Source organism: Leptidea sinapis, chromosome 13, assembly GCF_905404315.1.
Source record: "Leptidea sinapis chromosome 13, ilLepSina1.1, whole genome shotgun sequence".
NCBI lineage: Eukaryota > Metazoa > Arthropoda > Insecta > Lepidoptera > Pieridae > Leptidea > Leptidea sinapis.
This window is the reverse complement of record NC_066277.1, coordinates 12,362,994-12,379,261: the sequence shown is the minus strand read 5'-3', so window position 1 is coordinate 12,379,261 and position 16,268 is coordinate 12,362,994. Positions and strand designations below refer to the sequence as shown.

General features: G+C 32.0%; 1 protein-coding gene across 1 annotated transcript in view; it reads left to right on the top strand.

The window, feature by feature from the left end:
* The first annotated feature begins 749 nt into the window (after positions 1-749).
* Positions 750-16,268, top strand: part of LOC126967635 (orexin/Hypocretin receptor type 1-like) — a 150,185-nt gene continuing 134,666 nt past the window's right edge. Inside the window, exon 1 of the mRNA XM_050812202.1 lies at positions 750-937. The gene's annotated coding sequence lies outside the window, so the exon portion shown is untranslated. The remainder of the gene's footprint in view (positions 938-16,268) is intronic.

Below are 16,268 nucleotides of genomic sequence, written 5' to 3'. Positions count from 1 at the left end.
AAAAACTAAATAGGTAACAATTAAAATAAATTTTTATAAAGCTGCATTAAACAAAAGTGCGAAAGTTTCACATTTAAATAAAATAATTTTTAAAGGATTAAAATGCGTGTAATTGTATCTTTGTTTTAACATTAGATTTTACGTAAATGTTACATTTTTACTACTACTTCTTTTCGGAGTCCCCATGAAAACTTGCTCTGGTAAGATCACGAAACGTCGGTTAGACTAAAATAAGAATGAAAAAGTTACTAATACGCAAAAATCAAATGGAAAAACACAGTGTTTAGTCCTTTAAAAAGTGTTTTATTTAAAAGCCCAAATTATATATATTATAACCATACAAGAAGAATATTAAAGACTTTTTCCAATAAACTCAATTACAACAAAAACCTCCGTTAAGTTTATAGTTAAATGAAAACTTTCAACCATGAAAGTATTACATATATAAAAAAAATAACAAAAAGAATCAAATTCATCAGATATGACTTAAAAGACTTTCCCTTTATTCTTGTTTAATATGAATAAGCAACAAAACGAATGAATAATTCTTCGTAGCGTTACAATTAGAATCAATCCATAAATAGCATCATCCAATAACACAAATAAGGCCTAATACTTTATGAATTCGATCAATCATAATCACTTATTTGCATTTCTGAGCGATTTAGTCTATGGCAGGCAACGTTGAGACGCGAGCCAGCGCGGGAAATCAGTCATAACCAGCCAGCTATTCGCAGTGCAAGACTCATTCGTGCACGCTGGCCGTCTACGAACTTCGCGGAGGTTTCAAGTTTTAAAAATAAACTTTTAGTTTCAGTGTTCGATTTTTTTTTACATTAGGTGTACCTAATGTAATAGCAGTTTGTTTTTGTGTGATATTTAATTTTGAAATTAAAGTTTTCAGTTTGATTTTTGAAGATAAAGTTTTCAGTTTTTGGTAAGTTTCTATTTTTCCATTCTAATTAATACGTTATTTAATAATCTCTTTTCTATTGTGATTTTTGCGTTTTAATTTCAATCCAAAATAAATTGTTGAAGTCATATAAATACAACCATTTTATGCATAGAGTTTAGTCAGTGATATATTATGTCGCCGAGCCCTTGATGACAATAATAATGAAATATTCTATTTCTATATAAAATATATTATTCTTTTCTAACAATTTTTTTTATTTTTGAATATAGAGTATTAAATAAATTATTTTATGAAACTTATTTCATACAGAAAGGTTATTTTATTAATTTAAATAAATTTCTGTAATTTTTTCTTATTATTTAAATCCAGTTTATATGAATTCATATTAAATCAGGAGAAACACTAAACTTTTAGTGTCATTAAATTAAATTATTTTCGAATTTTCCGTTTAATATAAAACTTTTTTTGAAACAATAAATATATAAAAAAATAAAACTAAATTATTTTAAAGTAAATAGAAAGCAGTTGTATTTTTTTATTAGGAAAAGCAAACAACTACAACTTACAAAGTAAATAAAGAAATAACATAAAATAAATAATTCTATTAAAATTGTATTCAGATACGATATCCACATCTTACTATATAAAACTTTGAGGTATTCAATGTTAGGTACAAAAACAAATGTTTATGTAATACTAATTGAAACTAAAGAGAAATTAACAATGTTCTTAATATTATGGCTAGTTGGAGTAAATTAAATTTATAAAAATATATAATATAATAATATAATATTATTAATAAACACAAAAATAAACAAAAGAATTAATTATCAATGACGCTCTTATGTATACAACCTCATTGCAAATGTACACTAAATTATGACTATATTTACAATGATAAATAAGATTGTATTAGTGATCCAATTTAATAAAAAATAATGTTTTTAATTAACCTAAAATTAAAAATAACCTTTTATTGTTATAAATATTACTAGCTGACCCAGCACCGTTGTATTGCCGATATTAAAATAGCGATACAAAAGTAACTGTTGATCGTAGATGGGTGATGGGAAATTTGAAGTTGTATGTATTTTTAATGCTGACTCATCAAAATCATCAAAAAATTTAAAAAAATATATGTAAAAAAAATGAAAAAAAAAATGGTGTGGACCACCCTTAACATTAAGGGGGATGAAAAATAGATGTTGTCCGATTCTCAGACCTACCCAATACGCATTCAAAATTTCATGAGAATCGGTCAAGCCATTTCGAAGGAATTTAACTACAAAAACCGCATGAGAATTTTATATATGAGATTAGTAACATAATAAAAAATCGTTTTCCGCTGCTCTACATTCTAAGTAATATTGAGTAACACAATAGATAGATATGACATGTTTTGTCAAATGAAATTGACACATTACTTAGGTACGTTATAAGTACTATCAACTATATAGAAAAAAACAGGTTACCTAACGTACTTTGATTACTAAATATATTTTTTATGTACGTTCTATAAATCTCAGACTCAGGGTTTTTGAAGGTGAAAAACCGATCTAGCTGTGTGATATCTGTGAAAGAGTTTTTGCCGAGTTATTAAACTGAGCAGGGCTCGCTCACCCAGATGGCCCAGGCCCCTTGATACTATTTAAATCAAATCAAAATCACTTTATTCATATAGGTTACGGAAATGACACATATGAACGTCAAAAAAAAACTTATTGAATCTACCACTACTTCGTAAAGGGTTGAGCTAATGAGGTGAAGTAGCAAGAAACTAATGGCCACTCTTTTAGATTAAGATTTACATTTTCATCGTCTTACAAGTACAATATATTATGTAAAGTGATGCAGCAAACATATACATAAATAAATATATATATAAGATGCTATCTGCTATCACATTTCTCAGAAATAATTGTTTTCGACTCATTACTGACCAGAGCTACAACTGTGGTATTTTTTTTATATATTACCTGATACCCCGCGACTTCGTCCGCGTACACATAGGACTGAGCACGTAGAAGCAACATTTCAGTTAATTTTTTAAAATAAAAGAACACTTATCTATCCTGTCGTGAAACTTTTATTACATCTCAAACTTTTTCGTCTGTGTGTTGCATGTCGCGTTACGGTCGGGTGGAGCCTATAGTTCGCAGCAGCTGACCGTGTAGTGTATAGACTATTACTCATTTGTGCCAGTGCTCCACGCTATTTTGTTTGTTTTTTAATATATGTATATAATCTAAATAATTCTTAATTATTATGTATGTCGTACTCTCCCTGATTAAAAATATTGATTGAAAAGTATTGGGAATCAGTCATCCCATGTAAACTGTATATTTATATTCAGTAATCAAATTTCATCATTTTTAATCCCTTTCATTCAATATTTATAACCAGGGCTAAGACACAGAGTTCGATAAAAATATTAGTTGGAGACTACTTGTCTACTTTTATTATTTCCTATTATCATTCCAATTTTCCAAGTTTAAAATTAAGATTGATAAAGCGATTTTATACCCTTTATGGAATATTATTCAAAAAATTTTTAGTTAAATGTCTATAATGTGAAAAAGAGTTTCACTTTTACGGTGGTTTCATAAAACCACACAATACTTTTTTGTATATAATGATGTGTTCTGCTAAGTCGTAGTACAAAATTTTATTCAAAACGTATTTAAATTATTAAATTTAAATAATAATAATTAAATTAAAATTTATTTAAATAATATTTTAGGTCCTTATTTTACACTTCATGTAAACATGATTAGAGTTTTAGTAAGAATCCAAATTTTTTTTTTTGAAAATATGATACAGCCGTTGTCACCCGGGAATAGCCAAACCTTAGATCATTTACGGCCGTTTTCAACAACCTATCTATCCTTAGTTTTACTTACTAGACGTAGACAAATCTATCCTTTTACGCTTACTTACATTTCAATAACCTATTGACAGATAGTATCGGACTATAACTAGGGATAGATAAGATCTTGTCATTAAACGGTGACAGCAATGTATCCGTAAGTTAAACTAAGGGTAGATAGGTAATTGAAAACGGCCATTATACGTCTAGATAGACTATGACAGCTGTTGTAACGTCGAAAAAAAATTAATTTAAAACTAACCTCTAATTTGAGCAATTCACGCACACTAACACAAAGTGTCATACAAATCGCGAGTAAAAGACGTAGCTTGTCACGCACCTAAGCTAATATTCCTGGCCTGTTTTTATCGGTTGTCTAACAGCAAGAGACTCTAGACATATAAATTATCTAAGAGTGTAGCTTCTCAAGAGTGAAAGAATTTTTAAAATCAGTTTAGTAGTTTTGAAGCCTATTCAATATAAATAATCAAATATTTCCTCTTTATAATATAAGTATATCATAATAATTACGGCTTACGAGTCCCATAAACCATTAATTTTGCTTTAATTATAATTATTCATCACTATTTTCTTCACAATTTCAATGCCATTGTTAGCTTGTATATTTCAATAGAAAAATGATTTTCTTTGAAATATTTCTTACCCTATTATTATTTAAAAGGAATCATTACAGTATAATCCGGCACAATAACGTAAAGAAAATATATATATATTGAGTTATACTTCTTTAGGCACGTCATGAAAAAATGATGAAAGTGAAATTTTAAGATGCATGCGCATCACTGTAACACAAAAGTAACAGGTTGAAGTTGGTACCAATAATTTTCTGACAATTACGTCTTTCGTTTTTTTTTGTTTGTTTGATTTCTAGATATTCATTATTTAATAATTAATTGTCAAAGCCATCTTTGCAAGATTTTTACAAAATTGTTCTTTCTAAAAACGTAGAATAGCACGAGCACATTTTAATAATTTTTTCTTCGTTAGGCCAAAGAAGTATAATTTCTTGCGTGCATACATAAGTAAGTACACAAACACTTTTTTTTTTGAATTAGTACTCTGCAGTTTTTGTTAGTAAGTCATAAGATTTTCTTATAACTATGGTTTTTAAAAAGCAATTGTTAAGTTTTCTCAATTCTTCTCAACGTAAGCAGCTTTAAGAGACGTTGATGTTATAAGAAACTCTAGGTAATTGCCGATTAAAAACTTTTTTAATGAAACTAAAGTAGAATGTAGAGATCCAACTGTCCGTTTATCTGTCCATCTGTCTGCGAGGTGTATATCAAAAACTGAAGTAGACAATCTAAAATTAATAATAAACGATTTTTATAAGTAATAGAGCAAGCCAGTGGAAGGCTCCTTTGCACAGGATGCCGGCTAGATTATGGGAACCACAACGGCGCCTATTTCTACCGTGAAGCAGAATTGTGTAAGCATTATTGTGCTTCCTTCTGAAGGGCGCCGTAGCTAGTTAAATTACTGGGCAAATGAGACTTAACATCTTATGTTTCAAGGTGACGAGCGCAGTTGTAGTGCCGCTCAGACTTTTGGGTCTTTCAAGAAACCTGAGCGGCACTATATTGTAATAGACAGGGCGTATAAATTACTATCACCTGAACGTCCTACTCATCTCGTCCCTTATTGTCATTAAAAAAACTACGTTCATAATCAAATAACTGTATAATCGGAGAAATTAATATTGTCAAGTAGGTCCATTCATATAACTTGCCTTGAGATACCAGGCCCACATAAGCCATAACATCAAACCAGTGCTGTTATATAAAGTAAAAAGCTGGCGTGTTTTATAACATTGTTAATGAGGGAAAGAACAGTGTAATAACATACACGCGATGTAACAAGACATTATATGAAAATATCTTTTCTTTATGAGAAGATGTGACGAGACCCGCGAGATGTTGATCTGATTGTAAGTGATATGGTTTGCTAAATACAATGCAGTGCAGCTCAGAATTTAAAAAAAAATGCTGACTGGCATCGCATTTGAGACATATATTTTTAAGCTAGCTACGACGCAATACGAACGGAAAGGATATTAATAGATAAATAATATTGACACACTTTAACACAAATTATCTTGCTCCATACTAGGCATAGCCTGTACTATGGGTACCAGACAACGATATATTTAATACAATATAATAAATTAAACTTACACAAATCAAAACAGACATGACTCAGAAACAAACATCCATATTCATCATACGATGAATGTTTGTACCTATCAGTGTGTACTTACATCGAATATTGGTCCCATATAATTCAGAAAAAAATCTACCTTTGGGATATATTGGTGATTTATTATTCCAGATTTTAATGCGTCAGTCCCTTGTGTGTAGACCTATCAATCTCTGCAATTCTGCTAAGGCTCGTTAATGGTGAGGTATGTGTAAAACCTTATGTTTTTTTATTGAAAAGGACGACAAACGAGCGTATTAAAATAAGGGACGAGACGAGCAGGACGTTCAGCTGATGGAAATTGATACGCCTTCCTCATTAAAATGCAGTGCCGCTCAGGATTCTTGAAAAAACCCAAAAAATTCTGTACGGAACTACAACTCGCTCGTCACCTTGAGACATAAAATGTTAAGTCTCATTTGCCCAGTAATTTCACTAGCTACTGCGTCTTTCAGACCGAAAAACAGTAATGCTAACACATTACTGCTTCACGGAAGAAATAGGCACCGTTGTAGTACCCATAATCTAGCCGGCAAAAGGAAAAAGGAGCCTCCCACTGGTAGCCTGTAATTTCAGAGCCTAAGAAACAATCAAACTTTTTCTCTTGGAAGAAGATTGAAAAATTCATTCACTTTCAGGAAGCTACACTATTCCCGGGTGACAAAGGCATATATTATTTTCAAAAATATTAGGGACTCTTACTAAAATTGCAAAAATGATTACCCGAGGTGTAAAATAATAAGCTAAAATATTCTTTACATAAATTTTAGCATTTTAATTTTATTATTATTATTTCATTTTAATAATTTAATTTAATTTTGACTTAATTTTTGTTGCTGTTCAGCAGAACACAATAATAACACACATTTGGCTCTAGATCAAATAAAGCAATACCCTCGAATCTTTTAACTCAATTGAGTGCCACTAAGGTAGGCAGTTAATTTATAAGTAAAAGACGTTTATTATTTTCGGCTTTTCAGTTTATTCACTGGTTTAATTTTTAAGTTAAAAAGTTGTTTTATGCCTTGAAACTAACCAACGTCAGGTGACCCGTACTCTCGTTTATCCTCCTCTTCGATTGAAAAATTAGGTAAACGGTTGACTCTAAAGGCCATCCCTGCAACTTCCCGCTAATTCCTTATAAACGCTTCAAATTGTACATAAGTCGATTTCTAGCTCTTCGAGCTCAAAAATATAATTTGATGAACGAATAAACCGATTTCCACGTACTTTTCAGTCGATTAGTAAAGCCGCTTCAATACTATTCCAAAAAACTCATTTAGAAATTATTTTTTCGTAGTTGTTTTGAGATTTCTCAAAATCTAACGGTCTTAATACCGATTAAATTTGTACCGACAAATTGTATTCAAAATCTCAGTTTGGTCAAGCCCTTTCAAATGGCACCAACCGCGATGAAATCGGTCGAGTCGTTCAAAAGTTATAAGAGGTTTACATACATCGACACACACACACACACACACACATACATATATACAGACATATGGTCACCATCGCGGAAATAGTCAGGGAAGCTTCCTAGGACCTAAAACGTCGAGGTCTATTGAAAACTCGATTTTCGAAAAGTTACAAAAACAGTCGATTCGAAATTATCATTACCTCACGATCTGAAGAAATATAGTTAGGTTTGAGAGTTTTGTTCTTTATTCAAACACCAGCCTTTCACAATACAAATAGTGTTAATAGTTTGATGCTCAGCAATGTCTTACTGTGAAAGAAAAAAAACACATTCAAATTTTTTTCACTTTATTTCTGTGTGTTTAGGTATTTCTCCTAAAATTCGTGAGGAGTCAAATTAAAATACCATTTAGTGTAAATTGATTTATTTACAAATTCCAACTTTGCAGATACAATTAATTTCTTATAGATTTGTCTTAAATGCCTTATTTATCTCTTCCATCTGAAAGAGCCTTATAATAATAATAATAATAATATTGACACACTTTTTACACAAATTATCATGCCCCAAGTTAAGCATATATAGCCTGTGTTATGGGTTACAAGACAATGATATATTTAATACAATATACTTACTTAAACATACATAAATTCGTATAAACATACATATAAACATACATAAATACATTTAAACATCCATGACTCGGAAACAAACATCCATATTCATCATATAAATGCTTGCACCTACCGGGATTCGAACCTATGCTTAAGTATTCTATACCTTTTAACAACCAAACAAACTATTAAAAAATCTATTTGGAATCCTTGAAAGATAAATAAAAATATTGAAAAATATTATTCAAGAGCCGATAGTACCTTTCCGCAGACTGTATAAATATTTTGGGTAAATAATCGCGCCTACCCGATCCAACATCGCTACAGGCTGCAACATTTTCCTCCGTTTTATTTAACGCGGAATCAAAAGCTAATATTGAAGAGGCTATAAGCAATCAAAGGAAATTTTTTGTTACTTTTTCTCTCTGGCTCTATTTCGTTGTTTTTCTTTAATTTTTACACCTAACTTTATTTAATACAAACATTGGTTTATAGCTACTAAAATTATGTTTTTATATTTGCATTGCGGTCATTTTGGAATCCCTTTGTTTTACCAGTGGGAGGCTGCTTTGCACAGGATGCCGGTTAGATTATGGGTACCACAACGCAATTTCTGCCGTGAAACAGTAATGTGTAAATATTACTGGGTTTCGGACTGAAGGGTGCCGTAGCGAGTGAAATTACTGGGCAAATGAGAGTTAACATCTTATGTATCAAGTTAACGAGCGCAATTGTAGTGCCGCTCAGAATTTTTGTGTTTTATTAGATTCCTGAAAAGCACTGCATTATAATGGGCAGGGCGTATCACTTACCATCAGCTAAACGTCTTGCTCGTTTCGTCCCTTTTTTTCTCATAAAACAATGTAACGGTAATCATCATCAAATCACGTAAGCCAAAAGTCGTCCACTTCTGGAAAAATACCCCTCGAAATATCTCTACGAAGATCGGTCCTACGCTGCCCTCGCCCAACCTTTCCAGCGATCTTGACTAGATCATAAGTCCATTTTGTGGGGGGTCTACTAACACTGCGACTTCCATTATATGGTGGCCTTTGGAGGACACAGCCCCAACAGCCATCTGTCCGTACATCAGTTTTGCAACCATCTGGGCTTTGTCAGTGACTTTGGTTCTCATATGGATCTCCTCATTTCCAATTCGAAAAGGGAACGGCCCGTCCCACGTCACCGCCACAAGCAGTTACATTAAAGCGAGCATGACGAAGTCTGTCACGAGAACTTAACCAAATATTAAAAAAGAATGCTGATATGCAATACTTACTTAATACCTTTACTAACTATTTGACGATTTTGCTTAAGGCGACACTAAATGCCAGCGACCTTGAGCGATATGAGTTGATATCACGGTTGCCGGCCCACCATCTATGTGGAAAACAGTTTATATGCTTACAATCCTTGTTATTCACTACTAATCTGAATAAATGACCCTACACAAAAAAGTACAAGCTATAAGAATACCTTTTCTGAGAGAAATACCAAAAAAATGCGTCATGCCATGCCAACAAACTTGTTTAACTTCAAAGAAATGTGGTAGTTCAAAAAGGCTCGGCAGTGTTAACTATAACCAACAACAAGCATTAGCAACCTACAAATAAGACTTAAGGATATGTGTAACAGGAGTAAGTAGTGTTCATAGCTCGAAATGCTATACTTTCACCACAAAACTTGTCTAAAACCACCATGTTTGCGTGTTTTCTGCTTACTCTTCACCTTAATATAAATTCATGATGAATGTTTTATTGTTATTAACAGTAATGAAAAGCTCCAATCCTTTAGGTCAATTAATTAATACCCACGCTTTCTTATCATTTAAATAATCATTTACCGTGTAATATGATTTTTCTATAAGTTTTCGATTAACATCAGGCTTTGAACTTGTTGAAACTTCCTGAAAACAAAATGTACTGTTTTCAGGAAGCTCATTATAAAATCTAACGCAATTTCCGATAAATGACTTGTCGAGTTTACTTAGCCTAGAGGCCATTTACAATTTATTTTTATTTCTGGTATTAATATTATGTCTTTAATAATATCTTTTGAAAGATATTGAAATATGAAATGGAATTTTATGAACATTAGCAAAATTTTCATATATTATATATTAGTTAAAACAGTGATAATTTTAAAATCCTTTAATTTAGATCTAAGCGACTCTCTCGGTCCCATACAATGAATTGCCTGAATAGCTCTATGCAGCCCAAAAATAGAATAAACTTCAGCAGTATTACCCTAAGTTACATAATGGCAGCATTATGGTATATTATGGTAACTTCCGCAGGGAAGTAACTAAAATAGACCAATCTTGCAGTTGCTATGTCTGTGAGGGAGCGAGTATTTTTTACTGCTGTAAGTACTAAGTAAACAATTTGTTATTTTTTAAATGTGATAACCCGCGTACCGTGCGAGCGCTCTTTCAACTGAGCCAACCGTTCGAGTGACGTATCGTTGGTAAATCTTGTATGTCTTGTGCAACTCTCATGTGCGCAGGTTATCAACTATAAAGTAGATCCTGTAGATGAAGCCACAACCTGAGACTTGACAAGATTTATCAACGATACGTCACTCGAACGGTTGGCTCAGTTGGGAGAGGACCGCGAGAGGTCACGGGTTCGATTTCCACATCGTTCATAAATTTTGTTTTCAAATTTAATTTGTACCTACTCTGTGGTAATATACACTCATACATTATGAGATCTAGGCAGACGCAGACGGGTGGACAGTAAAGTCAATTTTATACGGTTTGGGTAATCTTAGAACAAAACCAAAATGACTGTAATATTTCTTGAGCACAAACCGCTGCAATATTGTTTGGATTATGTTGATAAGTTCCGGACTTTGAGATTACTTACATCAGCTTAGTTTAAGCTGTAGATCCGGCTTCAGTTTGAGCCTTATAGCTTTGCGGTCAGTTTTAACGTCCGTCAGTGAACTCAGTTCTACTGCGGGAGTTACGAGTCTGTATAAGTATTTATCACATTTAATATTATATTCGGTTGTGTTCGTTGGCAATGTTTCATCATGGTACTCGTAACTACGTCGTGGGGCAAGTCTTTCAAACATGACGAGGAAAGCGATGGATGTGTCATTTTCGTGAAATGGCTCTGCTTTAGGTGTGTTGTCAACACTGTCATCGAAAACTGTTTTTTTTTTTGTATACGATGATTATTTGATCGTTTCTTTTTAATTATTTTATAAAGTATCTTACCCAAGTCTGTTGAAGCAAGTATTTATGTTGCACCGTTTTGCATTGGCTGTGTAACTGTTTCGTAGTAATGCTGAAGCTAAAATGTTGACTTTGAAAATGGACTATGAGTCCCCATTAAATTCCCATTAAATTTAACATAATAATATAATAAATATTAATAAAAATTATTTAATGGTTTTAACACGTTTTCCTTAGCGTCATAATCATTGATATTATTTTTTAGGCCTAAATTCATTATTTTTAGGTTGATTTGAAAAGAGATAGATCTATGCTATTTGTGATGTACTCGGTAAAACTATGTTTATATTCAGGAAATTTATATATGAATATTAAATAAAACACTTTTTAAGGGATTAAAATTATCTTCTTTTATTATTTTATATTTAAGTAATCATTTGTGGCTTTCTGTAAAACCTGGATTACGATTGTAAAAATAATTGTTGTATATATAATTCTTAATAATATAATTCTTAGGTAACTAAACAGAATAAATAATTCCTAAAACTTATCCTCAATCACATAACTTTCATTTGATTTGGTTATCTCATTCTGAATACTTCAATACTCAAACAACTTGTTCTACGCGTAACTTTTGTTCTACAATTGGATTCAAAGGAAAGAAGAATTTCTTTTAGGATTCGTTACAAACTAAAATAGTTGTAATAAGAAAATTAAGTTAATGGGTCTTCTAATCGCCAACGCAACTTAAAAGATCGTTCAACAATTTTATTTGTTTCGGAACATATTTATTAAAATATTATTATTATTTTTACAATGAAAGATTTTTTTTCTTACATATATATGTCGCTCGTCATCTTGTGAATTAAGATGTTAGGTCTCATTTGCCCAGTAATTTCATTAGATACGGTGCCATTCAAACCGAAACACAATAATGCTTACACATTACTGCTTCACGGCAGAAAAAGGCAATAAAAATCAGATTTTGAGAGTGGTTTAAATGCTAGATTTTGGAAAATTCATAGACATGTTACAGTTTTAGGAAATAAATTTACCAGTGGGAGGCTCCTTTGCACAGGATGCCGGCTAGATTATGTATACCACAACGGTGCTTATTTCTGTTGTGAAGCAATAATGTTAAGCATTTTTGTGTTTCGGTCTGAAGGGCACCGTACCTATTGAAATTACTGGGCAAATGAGACTTAATATCTGAAGTTTCAACGTGGCGAGCGCAATTCAGCGTTAAGAATCCTGAGCGTCACTGAATTTTAATGGACAGGGCGTATAAATTACCATCTGTTGAACGTCCTGCTCGTCTCGTCCCTTATTAGAATAACATTTGTCAACACGATATTGCTATTTCTCTTTATCAAATGAGACTGTTTTACATAGCGTTTGAGAAATACATACTTTATCTTAGTACATAATAAGCATAGATCTTGACTTCTCCTAGATTTTTTTTTATTTATTTTAAATTAAATAAGTACACTTTTAATTTATTGATATATCTTGCCAAACATTAACAGTTTGTTGGCAAGTTAATGCGCTTAAAAAACATTTAATTATGTGTACATACTTAACTACTACGTACTTTAAACTAAACTATTAGGACTTACAACTAAACATTATTAGAATCTATATACATATATATATATAAGAGATTTCCACGTATATAGTCACTCATCACGATATCTCTGGAACCATTAGAGCTAAAGACTTGAAATTTGCTAGGAATATTCTTTTAACCGAGTAGAGGTCAGCTTAGAACAGATTTTCCAAAATTCCATCCGCAAGAGTTTTTTTTTTTATTATGAACAGAACAACGTCTGTCTGGTCAGCTAGTTATTAATGTTATACAAAATAAAATAATTACCTAATTATATAATTAGCATATAGCATTGTTGAATAAAATGTTATTCAATGGAACAATTTTTAGTGAGATTTATTCAATGCTATTCAACAGCACATTTTTCATCTTAAATTTAACTGCATTTTTATTTAGTTTGGGAACACTCCTCAGCCACTCTATCTCGTTGTATATGACTGGCACCACATATTCATTCAATCTTTTGCCGTAGTAATCTTTAATCTTTGGAACCGTTAACTTTCCCTCCCTCACGCTTCTGAAGTTATATTTATTTTTTATAGGAACTTTCAAACTATCATTAAAATAAAAATCTATTTTTTTCTGTTTGGTTTTGGTCTGGAAATCTGGTTTTTAAATCAACAGGTAGTAATATTTAGGTTAGTGAATATAGTTTTCGATAGTCACCTTTACAATTATTTTTATCTTTTTTGCCTACCAAATATTTAATAAAGTTTTTTCGCATTAAAATTGTAAATAAAACAATTTTAAAGGATAAAATTGCGTGTAATTGTAACACTCCTCAGCCACTCTATCTCGTTGTATATGACTGGCACCACATATTCATTCAATCTTTTGCCGTAGTAATCTTTAATCTTTGGAACCGTTAACTTTCCCTCCCTCACGCTTCTGAAGTTATATTTATTTTTTATAGGAACTTTCAAACTATCATTAAAATAAAAATCTATTTTTTTCTGTTTGGTTTTGGTCTGGAAATCTGGTTTTTAAATCAACAGGTAGTAATATTTAGGTTAGTGAATATAGTTTTCGATAGTCACCTTTACAATTATTTTTATCTTTTTTGCCTACCAAATATTTAATAAAGTTTTTTCGCATTAAAATTGTAAATAAAACAATTTTAAAGGATAAAATTGCGTGTAATTGTAACTGTGTTTTTACATTACTTTTTGCGTAAAAATTATATTTTTAATTTAATTTTAGTTAACCCGACGTTTCAAAACCTTTCCAGCGTTTTCAGGCGTCGTATTAAACTATTGAATTTATATTGAAATTAAGAAGGAGGTTACCCACGTCTACTACAAAATACATGATAAACTTCGCTTGAAATACTTACAAAGAGTTTTGGAAATGCTTTTACGCAGCCCTAATAATCCTCATATCGCATATCAAATCAAAATATATCACTTAGTGTCGCATCTTGTAGGGACAGCAGGGTCGGCTACAGCAAGACTAAGGTTCGGATTCTAGAACGTCTTTCAATACATAATTCGCTTCTCAATTAAATCAATTTATTATTTATACCTTCGATAGTTTCTTAGATACCTTCTGGAATACTTATACCCGCGACTTCGTCCGCGTAGATAAAGGGTTTTTTTTAAAAACGATAAGTAAGTTTGGAATTGAAAATTATCTCATGTCCTATTTCAGTTCCGGTACCCGTTTTCACTCCCGTTCCCAAGATATTATATGAATCGTATTTCGAGGACAATTTCTATGGCAAACTAAACCTTCTATTGGTATAGTTATAGCTCGTCGACGTGAATTAAAGTTTCTCACAAATCCCGCAGGAACCATTAATATTTCCGGGATATAATGTCATTTCCCAAGCTCTAGTCTATCGCTGTACTAAATTTCATCAAAATCGGTTCAGTACCTCCGGCGTGAAAGCGTAACATACAAACTTACATTCACATTTATAGTATTAGTAGGGATTTTGCAACACAACAAATTTAAGACCATTATTTTTTTATTTTGTTCCTTATCTTTATAAATAATAATATAGTATAGCATCCCGATAAATTTAGAACTACCTTCACCGAGCTGGTTACTGGATGAAACATATTTTTTATGAAATTTATATGTCAATTACATTTATATTTATACAATTAAACTAGTTGACCCGACAGACGTTGTTCTGTACATAATAAATAAAATATTGTTTTTTTATGTATTTGTCAATAATATTTCATAGCATCAAGAATTATTTCGTAAAATATGCTCCCTGTTGTTATAATGAAATTGTTTCACAGCAGAACTGTCAAACCGTGGTTCAATAAATTCTCCCATAAAAATATATGCATACAAAGCAAATATTGGAAATTAAAAAAATATTTGAGTTCCAAATCGAAATAAATACAATCCTATCTCTCAAGTTGGACTAAACTGCACTACATGAAATCCGTTCATTAGTTTAGGAGTCCATCGCGGACAAACTACGTGTCACGTAATTTATATATATTAACATTTATACTATATTGCATATGGGATGCCTAGCAAATTTAAGTCCAGGATACGATTAATTATTAATGAAATATATTTTTTTTAATATTTCACCGGTTTGTTTAATGGACAAATTCTATACCAATCGAAAGTATGCTGTCCATAGTATATGCAAAAGTTAGGTTGCCTATTTTTTTTCTGTCACAAGTCATGGGTTGCCGGGTATTAAGGGTACCACAGTAATGTATAAACATTACTGTGTTTCGGTCTGATGGGCGCTGTAACTGGCGAAACTACTGGGCAAATGAGACTTAACATCTTATGTCTCAAGGCGACGAGCGCAATTATTGTAGTGCTCCTCAGAATTTATGGGTTTTTCCATGAATGACTATTATCTGAACGTCCTGCTTGTCTCGTCCCTAATTTTCATAAAAAAACCGACAACCCAAGATCGTTCGACTTGGCGCTGGAAAGTGTGGTGACCCGACCCCAAATAATGCGATCCAGGGAGGGCAGAAGAAGAAGAAGTTTCAGGTTAATGTAGAATCTATTAAATACTTAGTTCAGTAAGCATTTTGTAGTTACGTATTACCTCACCATGATGCATGATCCAACCTTTGTGTCGTATCACAAAGTATAAAAAGTAATTAGTTTTCTGGTTCTTTGCGGATTACTTCATTAGTTTCCTCGGCGACGGCATGTGAAGTATTAATTTTCCACCTTTTGCTCACGTTACCCGAATATTGGCTGGCTGGAAAACTGGCTCCTATCCTTTATAAATGATGGCTCCAAAATTAACATGAAACTGATTTGTATTTAAATATTATATAAGTATGTGTTCATGTTATAGTAAAAAGGGTCTCAAGCTATATGTAAGATATAGCTTGAGACCCTTTTTACTATAACATGAACCTTTATCCTTCTTCTTCTACGTGACACTCTTGGCAAAGCGGTCGTGGTTATCACGAAGTAACGTCTTTTGGGGTAGATTCCAGTGGGAGGATCCTTTGCA